This window comes from Podarcis raffonei, chromosome 8, assembly GCF_027172205.1.
Source record: "Podarcis raffonei isolate rPodRaf1 chromosome 8, rPodRaf1.pri, whole genome shotgun sequence".
NCBI lineage: Eukaryota > Metazoa > Chordata > Lepidosauria > Squamata > Lacertidae > Podarcis > Podarcis raffonei.
Window position 1 is genome coordinate 32,620,656 of NC_070609.1, and position 16,494 is coordinate 32,637,149.

At 49.4% G+C, this 16,494-nt stretch overlaps 1 long non-coding RNA gene across 1 annotated transcript; it reads left to right on the top strand.

The window, feature by feature from the left end:
* The first annotated feature begins 14,263 nt into the window (after window positions 1-14,263).
* LOC128418864 (uncharacterized) lies at window positions 14,264-16,007 on the top strand. Its single transcript, XR_008331776.1, has 2 exons — window positions 14,264-14,346; window positions 15,761-16,007. It is a non-coding gene; the product is annotated as an uncharacterized LOC128418864 (long non-coding RNA).
* Window positions 16,008-16,494: the final 487 nt, after the last annotated feature.

The following is a 16,494-nucleotide window of genomic DNA, read 5'->3' on the forward strand; positions in this document are numbered from 1 at the left end:
AGCTGTGTTAGTCTATTGCAGAAAAACCAACCAAAGAGGCTCATGGCACCTTGAAGACCAACGCATTCATTATGGCATCAGCTTCCATGGACTTTGGGCACTTCATCAGCTGTAGCTCAGGATAACATTTCATGTATCTGATGAAGTGGGCTGTAGTCCTCGAAAGCTTCTGCCATAATAAATGTGCTGGTCTTGAATGTGCCACAAGGCTCTCTGTTCCAATTGCAAGGATTCTTTGACGATACCAAGGACGGTTGCAATGAAAGAGCTGCCTTCATTCCTCTCACTCCTGCCTTTTTTATTATTTTGTTTCTCTCCTAAATACACAACATGTTCTCCTTCTGTCTGGCAGGCAAGAGAGGAAAATATCCCCTGGAGTTTACACCTCTCCTGCCTTAATTCCTGTGGATGGGCAGCCCCCATCTCCGGAGTATGTGCCAAATGGGAGAGGCCTTCTTGATTGACCACTGTCTTCTCCATTCCTCCACCCATCCCCCCACCCCTGCCAGTCACCATCCAAGGGCAGAACATACAAATGGCATGTACTGAGCATGCCTCTGTTTGCTTTCAACTGAATCTGGTCAGGATTGAGCCCCAAGATCAGTGGAGGCCTAGGTGCATTCAAGGAAGTCTGTTGAGATCAGCTACACTCGGGGATTTCCAACTAGGCAGCCCAGAGTGTAGCCAATCCCAGTGGGGTTTGAAGCCATGGCCATGCAGCTGGCATCCCAGTACTGCTGGGATGAGCTGGCATCTTTCTTGGCAGTGTGGCTCAAGTTCAGGCCAGGCTGCAAGGGGAAAACAAGCCACTTGGCATCATGGTGACGTCCCACTCCTGTGCCACAGAAATCAGGTTTCCACAGTGTGGAATCTGGGGTACAGAAGAAGTAAGGACTGTTCCACATCTCTGAGAAATTGAAATCTGATATGTAACCTATATCTGACCCAAACCTTAAATAAAACACACAGGTCCATCCAATGACTGTGTAGCCTTGGATAGAAGAGAAGTGAATCAAGAGCCCCTAATCCTCTATGGGGATGGGATGCAAAGAGACCCAAAGGTATGGGCAGATCAGGTTATCTAACTTAAATGGATTCATGGAATATTTGTGGCTATTGGCCATAGCAAGCCCATGGTATGCCTTTGGTAACTCCAAAGCCTGTCAGAGGAAGCCGTGTTTGCATTCATTCATTCATTCACTTCTACTGCCATGAACAGCCAGAGGCACTCAGGAGTCGAGGTACTTTAAGGCACCCCCAAGAAGAGCTGGCTGCCTGCTGTGGACAAAGGAGGATGGATGGGATCAACTGTTTGGTCGGATCTAGCAAAGCTCATTGATTTAAAGAACGCTTAGGAAATATATATAATATTTCCAGAGCAGCTGCCAAGTTAAAAATCATAAAACAAGACACACCCGCACAATTAAGAAGAAAAGAACACTTAAAACAATGCAAAAGTTTTAAAGCCTGAAAAAATTTTCCAAAGGTCTTGTGCAAGTGCCCAAAAGGCATCAATGCACTTCCATGAGGAAAACATCCCCCAAGTGGCTTTGGCATGCAGAGGGCCGGGAGGCCAGCTGGCTAGCCCCGGCTGGGTCATCTCCTTTCAGCCATCCCACTGCGAGGAACATCACCTCTGCCCAACATAAATCAGCGACCCAGGCTTACTCAGCCAGGGCACACTATCAGCAGATCAAACTGCGCACACAGAATAGGTGTGAGGCTTGTGGAAGCACACTACAACTACAAATTTATTAAGCATAAATCAGGACAAAGAAACATGTTGTCTCTGTCTCATGTCATCTCAGAGAGAACAGCAAAAGCAAAAGCTATACACACAATGGAAGTTCCCAGCATACTGTGCTGGAATGTAAACAGACATGTGACATGCAACAATTCCACATGCCTGTTCCTTAAGGTGGAATGGAAATGTCAACAGTGGCATGCCACTCACTGCTGTGAAAGGCGTCTTCCCCCACTGCCACCCACCGGAGCCGGTCCAAGACATTTTACTACTTAAAGGGCAGGGTGCACTTAAGAAGCACATCTTTACCAGGCCTTTGACACCTGAGATATATATTTTAGGACCCACACAATTCTTTTGATAATAAATTATTTCAACTGAGTTCAGTATTGTAGTTTTACACCACTGTATCCTGTCCTGGGACCTTGGGCAGGTAGTAAGAATAATAACGGCAGGCCCCTTCCCGTTCCACCTACAGAATCCAACCAGACTGGTAGGTGGGTCTTACTTCAGTGCTGGTGATGATGGGATGACAGTGTCGTCCACAGCCTCCAAGGGCAGGATAGCTTAGGGGGCACAGGGCTGGCCTCCAGCACAAACAGTGGTGTCCCCCAACCCCATGCCATTGCTCCCCCAGCTCCCTGAGGCATGGATGTAGCCAAGATTTTTGTTGGGGGGCAGGACCAATGTGATTGATCAGTTAGTTAAGCATTTTTATTGTTTTACTTGATCTGGGGGGGGGCAGCTGCACCCATGCCCTGAGGTGAATGCTTCTCTCTACCAAATGGAAGGGCTGACCCAACCACCTCCCACATTTCAGGCAGCCAGAAGTGGGTCTGAGGCCACACGTGTGGACAGAGTCATGTTGAAGAAGGGTCACCTTCCCACAGTTCTCCCCGAAGGGGACGCCAGCATGTGAATTGTGCCCAGAAACAGAGCAGCAGCTGGCGATGGTGTTCTTCAAGCACTGCCAAGGTATCAGCTAGTCCCAGTTAGCCGCATGGCAGCTGTGCGTTCTGAACTAACTGTACAAGGAATGGATCCTGCCATTTCGTGCGTTCTCGTGAGGCTCTTAACAAGTGAGCCAAGCTGTGTGTTCCACAGGTAGGCACACGTTGCAGGGGGTTGGGTCAGATGACCCTTGGGATCCCTTCCAACTCTACATTCCTATGACTCTGTATAATGTTTACTTGTAAGGATCTCACCGTTGGCGCAGCCTTTTACATTCCTCGGTTTCCTGTTGCTCCCATCCCTCCGTTAGCCTTTCAGCAGGATATGCCATTTCCCCTACAATTCGCTGCCCCCCTCCCACTGCCATCCACCTCCCTTCCAAGCAGTTGACGGCTGTGCTCTGCTGCAGATAATGATTTTGACATTTAAATTGTAAAGGGAGGAAGAGAAGCCGGGGTGCGCCTTCTGCTCAGGCAGAATTTGCTTCACATTTCCCTGATGAGACGTGACTGCCATTTGCTGCCGTCGGAAGAGCACGGAGGTGGAGGGGATAACAAGGAGGCCCGACTCTCATGGCCTGCCCTTAGGCCGCTTCCTCAGGCATGGTGGGGCTCAAGGCCAGAGTCCTGAGCCCTTGAGAGGCTGGAGGAGGGACAATAAGCTGGAGTTCAGTGCCAAGAAGACAGTAAGTAGGGAGTCAATGGATCCAGCTTTGCCGCTCAGGGAGCCTTTTTGACCAGCTGGGGCTGCTCCGTCAGCTACAGACACCTTGGGGCAGAGGTTGTTGCAACATGGCAGGACTTTACGCTGTAACACTTTTGGCTTCTCTCAATGTCTCATTTTTCCATTCCTAAATTCAGTTCACTTCATTCCTGAATCAGTTTGCAATACATACATACATACATACATACATACATACATACATAGGTAAAAGGTAAAGCGTAAAGGACCCCGGTTAAGTCCAGTCAAAGGCGACTCTGGGGTTGTGGCGCTCATCTCACTTTCAGGCCAAGGGAGCTGACGTTTGTCCACAGACAGCTTTCCAGGACATGTGGTCAGCATGACTAAACCGTTTCTGGTGCAACGGGACACCGTGATGAGTGCCAGAGCTCACAGAAATGCTGTTTACCTTCCAGCCACAGTGGTACCTATTTATCTACTTGTACTGGTGTGCTTTCGAACTGCTAGGTTGGCAGGAGCTGGGACAGAGCAATGGGAGCTCACCCGGTTGAGTGGATTCGAACCGCCAACCTTCTGATTGGCTAGCCCAAGAGGCTCAGTGGTTTAGGCCACAGCTCCACCCGCATCCCTTATACATACATACATACATACATACATGTGTATGTTTATGTGTATGTGTGTGTTTTGAAAACAATTCAGAACACATTTCTCTAATTAAACACATTTTTGGCATGCCATTTTGCCTAAGATGCATGCTAAGGTTGCCATATGTCCCCTTTTTCCAGGACACATCCTCTTTTTCATGGGTAGAGTCGTCATAGTGATCCATAGTTAAAAGTAGAAGTTGGCAGGTGTGTCCTCTTTTCTGCTCTTCAAAATATGGCAACCCTAAATAATAAATTGCTGTATGCTGTTTTCACAAATATATGCACACTATCCCCCCCCCCGGTGTACACATTTTGGCACATGTTTTGGCTGGAGAACACCTGTTGCAAAATTCAAAGAAGTCTGAACGGCAAAGCACGATGTGCTTTGTGTGTTCCTTCAGGAAGTGCAAACGAGGCCAGTTCACACACTGAAATGTGAACTGAACGGCATTTTCCCCCACCCCTGCCCCTGGCTGCCAGTGCCCTCGATCAGGGGAAACCAGGCCTTAGCGACTGTCAGAGTTGGGCGATTTAGAAGGGGTCTCCAACAGGCCTCGCTGTCAACCACTGCTGTAATAGGGACCATGTGGTATTGATTTAATGGCAACTAAATTGATCTGATGTTTTCATTAGGCTAAACAAATCCTCGCCACACAGGTTCATTCAAGATGCGCTCACTGGAGGGAGCAGGGCAGTCAGATCGCCTTCCCTTTTCGTCGTCGAAAGATGATTTATCAGGAACAGCGCAAATGCTGACCGGAGGCTTAATAAGACCAGGTCTTTGAATCCATCCGGCAGCCTTCATGGGTGAGACAAGGGAGACGTCCCTTCAAGAGAATACAGAAGTCTCACAGAGGGAGGAGTAAAGGAGCTTATATGGCAGGCAGGGCCAGCCCACTTGAGACAAAACACAAAATGCCCCCTGCCTCTGATACCTCCTCTGTCCCCACACCCTCGCTGCCATCGCCTCCTCCTCCACTCCTACTTAAAGCAACTGGAGGCAGCTTGGGGCACCAAAGAGAGTGGGGCAGGGGGAGAAGGAGCAGGCATCAGGGGGCAGAGGAGAAGTGTCAGGAGCAAGCCAGCAGTAAATCACACTGTGTGAATGAAGATAACTCTTTATTAGAGAAAACAGGATCTGCACAGGAGTGCAAGGCCTAATGAGCACAGCATCTCATCTCCAGTAGGTCTTGCCCCTATGAGGCAGTTTTGGAGATTTCCACCTTCCCACAGTTGCCTAAGTCCCCTCCTCTTCAGAGTTTTCCCAAGCAATCTGAGACTGTGCCTGCCTGCCTTTTCCCCTCCCACTTCATGCCTTTATAGGTACTGGGAGATCAGGCAGGAGGGGAGCTTGTCACAGTGTGGTAGATCGCCACAAACCTGGTGAGTACAGATATCTTTTTTTTCTAGGAAAAAAGCACTGGAGCACACAATAGTCATCATGTTCCTCCCACCGGTCTGGTCCACAAATGAGGTGGAGTGAAGCAGCCACCTTGAGCAGGAGAATCCCATGATGTGGTGTACCCACGGATATTCCGTACCCCCCTGCTGCCATTGCTAGGATTGCATGGCTGTGGCTTCTGGAGAGATCTTGCAAGAATCCTGCAAGACCTCACACATTCTTGCTGGAGGCCGCAGCAACAGCAGCAACAACAGCAGAACCCCAGTAAGTGAGACTCCGGTGGAAGGCAGTAGCTGTGTCACCTTCCCATTTTGCCTCCGGCACTGAAACAGGGCAGGCCACCCCTGGCCACAGGGCTCGTTCCCCAGCAAGGCTCTTCATATGTCCTTGTGCAGTTGTCTGTAATCAAACAGGCCTTTTCTAAGGAAAAAAAGCCTCCCAGGAAGGAAGGGAAAGCGCTATCATCTATTCCCACTAGAAGTGACTGACACTGCCCTTTTAATCAGTGCTCATTGCATCATGAAAAAACATCACCGTTCATCTGCCTTTAATAGGCTTATTCATTTGCCCACTTAGACCCATGTCCCCTGCTCATTAAAACTCCATTCATAGCAGGGTGCTATTTCATGAAGTTCATTTCCCTAAGAGCTTCCCCCACCACCACCACCAATCTGGCTCGATAAGGCTGTGTGGTGTGCCCAGCCAGATTGACATTCACTCACTCATTCATTCTCTCTCTCTCTCTCTCCCTCTCTCATTGCACAGACCTGCTTTTGCCATTTCCCTTCCTTGCCATCACTCGCCCCACCTCTGTGCGCTTGCCAGGTTTGGACGCCTGCTTCTGCAGCATGTGGCTCAGCAGGGGCACACACACACACACCACTGGACTCCTTCCACAAGCAGGCTGGAGGGTGATCACAACAATCTGGGCTGCAGCAAAACTAGCCCACTGGCCCAACTAGTGGGGGAGGGAGCATCAGCCAGCCATGAGGGGACCGAGGGAGGGGAGTCAGCTCTCTGGAATCACAGAGTTTGTTTGAAACCAATGTGGGGCTAGCATGCAGCAGCATTTGCCATCTCTGCCCCCTTCCGCCAGGTGCAGTATTTTAGATTTCAGGGACGGGATGGTCAGACCAAGATGCTCAGGGAAAACCTTGCATGCAGCCAAGATAAAAATACCCTAGAGCAAAAGTTGTCTATATTAAGGGGGGGTTTCACCATAAAATGCTTCTGAAATTTCATGAAGACTTTAAAAAAAACTTTGTGGAGATGCAAAGGACTGAGAGATGAGAAACCAAAATGGAGAGATTCCCTCGCCTCTGTTGCTCATACTGGGACTATTAATAACACATTATATGCTAGATGTTGAAGAAGCACCAGAGCATGTGGCCCCTTCTCAAGGGATCCAGAGCCAGGATTATGCCCTGTGGAAGCACTTCAGCTTGCAGGGGTGGAGGGTGCGGGGGCAAATGTTTGACTGCTCTGCCATATCTAAAGCAACAGCAGCAGCAACAACCACCAGTCCCTGCCCATTCAGAACTACCCTATGAGGGAGAGTCTGATTCTCAGCAAGCCTCCTCTCCAACATGCTAGCTTCGCAAGTGTGAATATCCAGTCCCCCCCCCCCACACACACACCTGAATCTGAAGCGACCCTGTCCAGAAATAGATACCTAAGCAAGAAGCGGACAAGAAGCAGCAGGTGGAGATTAGCAAATGCAGGTGGGACAGTGGCTGGTTGGCCCAGGGGGGAATCTGGTTTGAGGTGGGGGGGTCCCCTGCCAGGGAAGCAGACCACAGAGAGCAGCTGCCTCTGCCTTGCTATCCCAAGCCTTCGGAGACCAGAGCCCCCTCCTTCTGCCTGAACGGTAAAGAGAGAAAATTAGTCATCCCCCTATTGACATCCAGCTAACCTGTTCTATTCTCCCCTAATTATCCCACTGGTCCCTCAGCCAGCCATTGATTGGAGTTCAATGACAATAACCGTCTACCACTCAGAAGCCGCCCAGGGTGCTAATTAAAGGTTGCTCTTGATCTTGTGCGTTCCCCTCATCAATGAGGACCAGGCTCTTGGGAGTTTGCCGCTCCTTAGCTCCCGGGGGCGGGGGAGGGTTTGACATCTTTGGCAAAGGCCTCAGGGGGCTCTGGGGGTCATGTTCTGATGTAGGGGAGTGTGTGGTGACCTGAGGAGAGGCAGTGGGGGGCAGGGAGTGGCTTGGCCTACCATCCAACTTTTTCATGCCCCAAACCTGGACAAACGTGTCTTCCAGGGTGAGTCACGTGACCCATGCCTCACTCATGCACCAAAAAAGTGTTTTTTTCAGCATGAGAGGACACAAGAATTCAGAACCCAAAATGGCCATTACAATCTCATGCGGAGAAATAGGAGGTCTGGGGGTTTTCGGGGCATTTGCCAGGTATGGCTTTGGGTAACTGGCATAGGACCTGTGAAGAGATGGGAAGGCCTCGGGGGGGGGACACAGAAAAATTGGGGGGGTTCCTGTTTTTTTCCTGTTCCCCCCCCCATTTTTTTCATTTTCTTCCATAGCCATTTTCCCCCCAGAAGGATTGGAGAAAAAACAGTTTGAGATAGTTTGAATATTCCACACACTTTTTATTTCGTTTTTTCCGGGGAAAAGAGACTTTGGGGGAAAACAGGGGGGGGACTGGGTTGTTGTTTTTCAAATTTTCCGGGGGTTTTCCAGGCCTTCCCATCTCTAGGCCTGTGAAAGGCTTGCTGGGAGGCATTGCTGCCTTTGAGGCAAACAAAGGTTAGCCACACACACCTGCCCTACAAAGTTCCTACTCTAGACTTCCATTTGCTTTTCATGGGCCTGCCACAGCTCTGGGGCTCCATGCATGGGTGTGTAGCCACTGATCTTTGCTGCACAACTAGAATCCTGCTTATGGAAGCCATCTTTGCCTTTCTAATTTCCTGCCCTCCCCAGTCCCCAGCTGGGCTTCAAGTTCCTGCAAACATATCTGAGGTAAGGAAATGTGTTAAATAGCAAATGATGCAAAGCACAAACCCAACTTATTTCCAGCAGTCACCTCCCCTGCTCACTTGTTGGGTGTCATGAACTGGCAGGGCCACAGGGAGGTGGAAGAGGGTCCTGGGGAGGGGTATAGCTAGGACTGGGACACACTGGGGCAAGCTGGGGAAGGGGAAGGAGTGGGTGCTGTAGGAAATACTCACTGGGTGATGGAAGCTGGTGAGGGCATGGGGGACCATGGGCGTAGTCAGGATTTATTTTATGGGGGCAAGTTTTATGTCGTGGGAGCAGAACCGAGTTATTTGTGATCAGTTAGTTTAGTATTTCTCTTTATTTACTTGATTTGGGGGGACAGCTGCCCCCGTTGGCTATGCCCATGTGGGGGTCAGTGCACAGGAACCAGAGCAGCAGGACCCATCACCAGAGCCAGAGGGGCCCCTGTCTCCATGAACACGGTGGGCTCTGCAACATAGGGAGCAGCGGGAGGGGTGCTCTAGGAGGCTGAGGCAGTCAAGGACCCACAGCCCAGCTCCCTAGCTGGCCAGGTGGGGCTCGCTAGCTCTGGGATGAGGGATGTGATTCTTCAGCTGGAGTAGGAACAGGTGAGGGTCCCATGCCTCGTCAAGCCCAGATGCTGCAGTCAGCATGCAAGGTATAAAAGGGCAGCAGAGGTGCTGGGTCTGCTCAACTGCCCATGATGGTTGGACTATGGCTTGGATGTTCCAGGGAGCTCTTTGGGACTGCTGGTGTGGGATTGACTTCCAAGTGCCTCAACCCCTGGATTGACTGCAGAGGTGGGAACCTGGCCTCTCTGGCCCTGTTGGCTGCTGGGCTGTGTGCTAGCATCTGCCATGCGATCGTGCACTCCAGTGGGACAAGTTGCCAGATACCTCATGGTTCAGGACACGGGGTATGATGGCTTCCAGCACAGGGTGGTTTTTGTTGGTGTAATTTGGAAAAACGAGTGAAACTGCACTAAGTGCTTGGGCCATGTCTTGAACTGCCCATCCCCTATGTCTGGATTCTGCTTAGCGTTAGCACCCCAGCTGCCCTGGGTGGCTTAGAAAGAGTCCAAGGCTAAATGCCTGGAACATGACTCATCCACCCTCCCTTCCTCTAAGGAATGTGTGTACAGGCAGAGGTGGCTATAAAGTCAAGGCTGCATTCAGCAGCGTTGACAAGAGTGTGAGGTATTCATTGAGAAAAGGTTTTTGTTCCATGCAAGAGATCTATGGAGAAGCCCTCCAGGCCTCTCCACCTCGCCCTCAGACCCCTCCCAGCCACGCCCCTTCTCCCTAGGCCACACCCCTCACCAGCCCTGCTTTGCACCCTCCCTGAGTGTTTTTGCTTGGCTGGGATGTGCCCTTGAACTCTGATCATGCCCTTTGCTTTTATAGCATTTCACCTCCTGTTTATATTGTTCTCTGAAGTCCCTGTGCCCTCTTTAATTCCATTTTCCATTTCATCCTTCTCTGGTCCGCTTTCATTCACCATTACATCAATCTCTGCTCTAATAACTTTTATTTGCTCATCAAACAATTGCTAAAGCATGCCAACAGTGAATGGACTGTCCAGCAATGTATATTTGCCATACTAAACATTCTTCACCTTATTCACAAGTCCGTCTCCACCTTAAGACCTACAATCTCCCATGTCCACCTTAGGATCTTCACAGTATTCTCTCTTATCAAAACACATTCCTTTCCCCCAGAGGAAATATGAAGTAGCAACATTTCAATTTCAAGGCAACGCTTTTGTCGGGAAAACAGAGAATTAAAAAAATTAAAATTCCTAGCACTCAGAACTCCCTTGATGGTTTAAAACTTTCTTGGTTCAAACAATTAGAACATGCTTTTTGTTCTGCCTTCAACCCTTTAATGTTTATTCTTCTTAAAGTCCCTTGCTTTTATCAATGAAGGATGGAGAGTGGGGTCTGAGTGTATGGAGAAAGTAGCCTACTGCACAAAGGGAACATTTACATGTCGTTGCTCTGGTCCTGCCCACCGACAGAATAGAATGGGACCCTCAGGCAGCTCTAACAGCTGCAGAAATCATGGTTCTCACTTTAAAGAGGGAACATGACTACTCCTTCCTCCTCCCTTACTGGCCCTCCCCCTGTGCCTTTAAAAGCCCAACCCAGTGGAATTAAAGAAGAGCTTTTCCCTGCCACTCTTCTCCAAGGAAGACCACCAGTGAAATAATGCCTGTCAGACTGCTATTGAAGGCACAACAAGGTGGCAACTAAACTGACAATTGTCCAGATAAAACCAGAAACAGCTGCAAGGCACAAACTCGCCTCTTGGCCAAATCCAGTGATGCACTGCTTTGCCATCCAGAGTCCGGGAGAGATTTCAGGCTGAAAGGAATGAGTTTCTCTCTGATGCACTGAGTTGGTCCAAAGTGTTAGGATGGGGAGTGCCTGGAGCTGCCTTCACCAACCTGGTGCCCTCCTGATACATTGGAACTACAACTCCCATGAGCCACAGCTGGCTGGGACTCCTGGAAGTTGTAGTCCAAAATTTATGGAGGGCACCAGGTTGGCAAAGGCTAGCTTTGAGGGAGGCAGGGAGATTCCATGGGACTCAGTCTCCGGCGGGGGGCAGGGGGGAATCCATCTCACCCAGGAGAGAGGGTAATTCCCTGGGAATTGGGCCAATGAACAGCATTCCTGTTGAATTTGGGGGTGCTCAGCATACACTTCTTGCCTGAGCAACAGGATTATTCTGAGCACGTCTGCGCAGGCCGGGAGATTTATTGACTAGTCTCTTCTCCATCACAATCCCAGGAAGAATTTCCTCCAAGCTTTGCAGAGCAAAAGTGGCAGGGAAGGAGAGAAAGGAGGGTGGAAAAAGAGAAAGAGAGAAGGGGAGAGAGAGAGAGAGAGAGACGACTTCAATTGTCTGTTAATTAAGTGTTTCGAATTGGCCGTGGCTCTGCGTGGCGTAATAGGGCATTAGAGGGCAGGAATGGATTTTGTGCAGGCTTTTTCAGCAGCTATAGGATGGATCAGGAGGAGAGTACACAGCTCAGAGTTCCAGCAGCACCGTCCATGCATAGCCCTGCTTGGCAACTAGAATTGCCATTTGGCTACTTGGAAGGCGGGTTGGAGGAATGTGATGTGGCAAAGGCAAAATCATCCCTCTGCTGACAAGACCCATTGCCACTGCACCAGCAACTTTTACTGCCCCCTCTCCTTGAGTTTTCTACCCCACTTGTAACTAAGAACTTGAACCTACCTGGGTTTGCCTGTTTCCTCCTCCCTCCTAATTTATTTTCCTTTAGTATCATGCCTTTTCAGTAAGTCTGGGGGACGATACTGCTTTTTTTTGGTGAGAGATTTATAAGCTGCTCTAGCAGCCTTTTATTTTGGTGTAAGAGCAGGGTTTGGTTTTTTTTAATATACAAATCTTTAGACAAATAACAACAAGCACATGTTATTATAAGGTCACAGACCCAGTAAAACAAATTAAAACTCCAAAACCATGCCATTAGTAACATACACTGAGTTAAAATATATGGTACTTATAGAAATAAAGCACAGAAGCTAACCAAGATAACCAGTCCTTGCAGCAGCAGAAAAAAGAAATCTAGCAACTGATTATGTTATTATTCTGTTCATGCCAGCCAGTAAATAGGCCAAATACCATTCAGAGGTCCTTCCCTGGAAATTTAAGTAGGCAGAGAGTAAATGATCTACTCTGTAATAGCTGCCTACATAGAGAGCATGCAGTCATGTCTCCATTGCTCCATATAAACGTGTCACTGGCAGTTGTGGTTGGTGCCCATTGGGACTGGTGGGGTGAAAAGCGAGGAGCCCAACAGCAGGTGGCACCAGAGCAAACAGCAGGCAAATCCAGCTCGTTCTAGTTTTGCTCCCCGTCTGCACTATACATTTAAAGCAGTATCGTGCCACTTTAAACAGCCATGGCTTCCCGCAAAGAATTATGAAAACTGTAAGGTGAAGAGAGTCGTTGTGAGACCTTTATTCCCCTCACAGAGCTACAGTTGGCAGAGTGGTTTAACAGCCAGTTCCTTTTCCCAGAAAACTCTGGAAATTGTAACTCCATGAGGGGAATAGATAAAGGTAAAGGGACCCCTGACCATTAGGTCCAGTCGTGGCCGACTCTGGGGTTGCAGCGCTCATCTCACTTTATTGGCTGAGGGAGCTGGCGTACAGCTTCCGGGTCATGTGGCCAGCATGACTAAGCCGCTTCTGGCGAACCAGAGCAGCGCACGGAAATGCCGTTTACCTTCCCGCTGGAGCGGTACCTATTTATCTACTTGCACTTTGACGTGCTTTCGAACTGCTAGGTTGGCAGGAGCAGGGACTGAGCAATGGGAGCTCACTCCATCGCAGGGATTCGAACCACCGGCCTTCTGATTGGCAAGCCCTAGGCTCTGTGGTTTAACCCACAGCGCCACCCGCGTCCCTTATGAGGGGAATAGGGGTCTCCTAACAACTCTCAGAAGCACTTATGCTCTGGAACACTAGAGTTAAGCGCCACTCCACCCCACAACTTGGAGGGGGGCATGAGCTTCTAGGCAGACTTGCTTCTCCATCACTTCTCACTGTAATGATCTAAGCCAGCCTTCCCAGCCTGTTCCCCTCCAGGTGTTTGGGGCTGCACCTCCCATGTGCTGGCTGGGACTGGTGCGAGTTAATAGTAAGAAACATCTGGAGAGCACCCAGGTCAGAAAAGGCGGGGCAAGGCTCTTTGATCGTTCTTTCAGCTCAAGTCGCCAGGAATCGAGCAATTCCTTATGTCACACATCTCCAGCCTGGTACAGTTTGGGGTAGCGACCACTCCCACCAGCCCCAGCCAGTGCATGGCTTATGTCCTCTTTGCAATCACATCTAAAGGGCTGTCACATAGAAGATGGAGCAAGCTTGTTCTGTGCTGCTCCAGAGGGTGTGACCCAAGCCAAAGGATGCAAATAAGAAAGGAGATTCTGACGAAACATTAGGAGGAACTTTCTGGTGGTAAAAGACCCCTGTCAAAGGCGACTATGGCAGGGGTCAGCAAACTTTTTCAGCAGGGCCCGGTCCACTGTCCCTCATACCTTGTTTGGGGCCAGACTATATTTTGGGTGGGGGGGGGGATAAAGAATGAATTCCTATGCCCCACAAATAACCCAGAGATGCATTTTAAATAAAAGGACACATTCTAGTCATGTAAAAACACGCTGATTCCTGGACTGTCCGCGGGCTGGATTTAGAAGGCGATTGGGCCACATCTGGCCCCCGGGCCTTAGTTTGCCTACCCATGGACTATGGGGTTGCGGCACTCATCTCGCTTTCGGGCCAATGGAGCTGACGTTTACCCATAGACAGCTTTCCGGGTCATGTGGCCAGCATGACTAAACCACTTCTGGTGCAATGGGACACCATGACAGAAACCAGAGCGCATGGAAATGCTGGTTACCTTCCCGCCACAGCAGTACCTATCTATCTACTTGAACTGGTGTGCTTTCAAACTGCTAGGTTGGCAGGAGTTGGGACAGAGCAACGGGAGCTCTCCCCATTGCATGGATTCGAACCTCTGACCTTCCGATCAGAAAGCCCAAGAGGCTCAGTGGTTTAGACCACAGTGCTACCTGCGTCCCTTTTCTGACAGTAAGTGCTGTTCAACAGTTGAATGGACTACTTCAGAAGGTGGTGGACTCTCATTCCTTGAAGGTTTCTAAACAGAGGCTGGATGGCCATCTGTCAGGGATTCTTGAGCTGTGATTCCTGCATTGCAGGGGGTTGGACTAGATGGCCCTTGCGGTCCTTTCCATAGAACTCTACGGTTCTATTATTCTATGGCTGCCAGGCTGCAAATGTTTCACTCTTCTAAAAGACAGGCCCTCTGCGTTACATTCTGAGCTTTGGAGCAGGGAGAGTGGGGGGGTGTTTGGGAGTGGTATCTTGCCTGATACACCTTAAAAGGTTTGTTTTCATGTTGTAGTCTCACTACTTACACAATCAGCCTGCTCTCTCTGTGTGGCTGCCATGACATGATGCTGCTGCTGGAGGCTTCGCTGGAGCTTTGCTGCCCCCTGCTGCTCTGCACTGGGAATGTGAAGTAGTTTTCGAGAGCGGGGCCTCATTTCAACCTAGCCAGAATGCTCCAGCAAGTTTCTACCCTTCCACATGCCAGTGTGGTATAGTGGTTAAGAGCCGTAGACTCGTAATCTGGTGAAGAGGGTTCGCGTCCCCGCTCCTCCACATGCAGCTGCTGGGTGACCTTGGGCTAGTCACACTTCTCTGAAGTCTCTCAGCCTCACTCACCTCACAGAGTGTTTGTTGTGGGGGAGGAAGGGAAAGGAGAATGTGAGCCACTTTGAGACTCCTTTGGGTAGTGATAAAGCGGGATATCAAATCCAAACTCTCTCTTCTTCTCTCACGCCACGTGCATGGCCATCTCTACTTGGCTGCTGATTATTTCTCCAGGATTTGGGAGTCCGGGTGGCAGAACATCCAAATGGTCTCCTGTCCCCACTCCCATTATGTATCCACTTGCAGAGTGTTTCTGCGCATGCAGCCCAGGAATGGGATCTTGGCCTGCATTTGCTCCTAATGATGCGCACTAAATCCTGAGGATCACATGTCCATGAAAGCTTAGGCTACAAGATAGCCTTCCCCAGGCTGGTGGTGCCCTCCAGAACATAGAACAATAGAATTGTAGAGTTGGAAGGGATCTCCAAGGGTCATCTAGTCCAGCCCCCTGCAATGCAGGGACTGATGGGAGCTGTCATTCAAAACATCCAGAAAGCACCACCAGCCTGGGGAAGAGTGCTGCTCTATGGAAATCTATTAACCTTTAAGGTGCAACTGGACTCTTAAGGGGAAGGTCAGCAGTAGGGCATCTGTTTGCATGCAAATCCCAAGCTCAGTTCCTGGCACCTCCAGGCAGGGTGGGAAAAGCCTGAGGAGCTACTGCCAGTCAGTGCAGACAGTACTGAGCTAGATGGACCAGTGCAACCAGACTCAGCATCAGGCAGCTTCCTACGTTCTTCCGGTTTTCGTTGTTTCCACCTGCCTCACTGAAAGGTGTCTTCTGTTTCCCTGTCTGAGCAAAGGAGAAAAGACTCATAGGAATGTCTCCTGCTCAAGCTCTGTTGATGGAGCAGGAGCTGCACCAGAGACAGACCCTTCCAGTTAGCCCCCTACCCAGGAGCGATGGCTCCCTTCTGACACCCCATGCTCTGCTGGCAGCATTCGTCAGCAGCATATTTCCTTCCATGGCAGCTGCCACCTGCATTAACATAATTAATTATATTAGGGGCTGGTGGATTAGCCAATTATGAATGTGCCGATGTTCTAATTTTCCTTTAATTAATTTGTTTTGTTTACAATGCAGCAACATCTGTAGTGTCCCCACTGGACTGTACCAGGAATGAGGCAGGACGTTTCTCCTGGGGACTGGGGAACTCTTCCGCATGACAGAACTATCTTTGAAAATCCATCATTTATTTCTAGGTTGATGTTTAAATACACATTTGAAGGGGCCAAGCAACTCTTGGCTGCATCTGCCAGCAGCCATCCTCTCTTCTGCTCATCAACATCTATGAAATTTTCCTGCTTAATAAAACTTACCAAGCATCCTATAGCAAGAGTTGCTTTGAACTGCCATCCGCAAAATCCATTAACACAGCTGAGAGATTTAAGTGCTGTGTGGGTCATTTTCTCCCTATTATCATTTTCTCAGTATTTGCCCAGCCATGCCTACACTAAGTTTGAAGATATATATTAACATTTGTAGAGGGCTGGAGGCAGCTTAAAAGAGGAATCAAATTTCACTTTCATTGCTGGTCAAAAAGGTTTTTCAGGTTTTGTTAGTGCATCAGAAACCTGCTGCACCTGTTTGGTCAAATAAGACCATAGGATAAAATAAATGTTTGTGTATACTCCTGGGACAGGACTGATGCCTAAGAGAACATTTAGTTCTCTGGAAAAATATTATCTGACACAGAGCTTTTAAGTGCAATCCATGTCATGGGACACGAGTGGCGCTGTGGTCTAAACCACTGAGTCTAGGGCTCGCTGATCAAAAGGTCAGCGGTTCAAATCCCCATGACGGGGTGAGCTCCCATT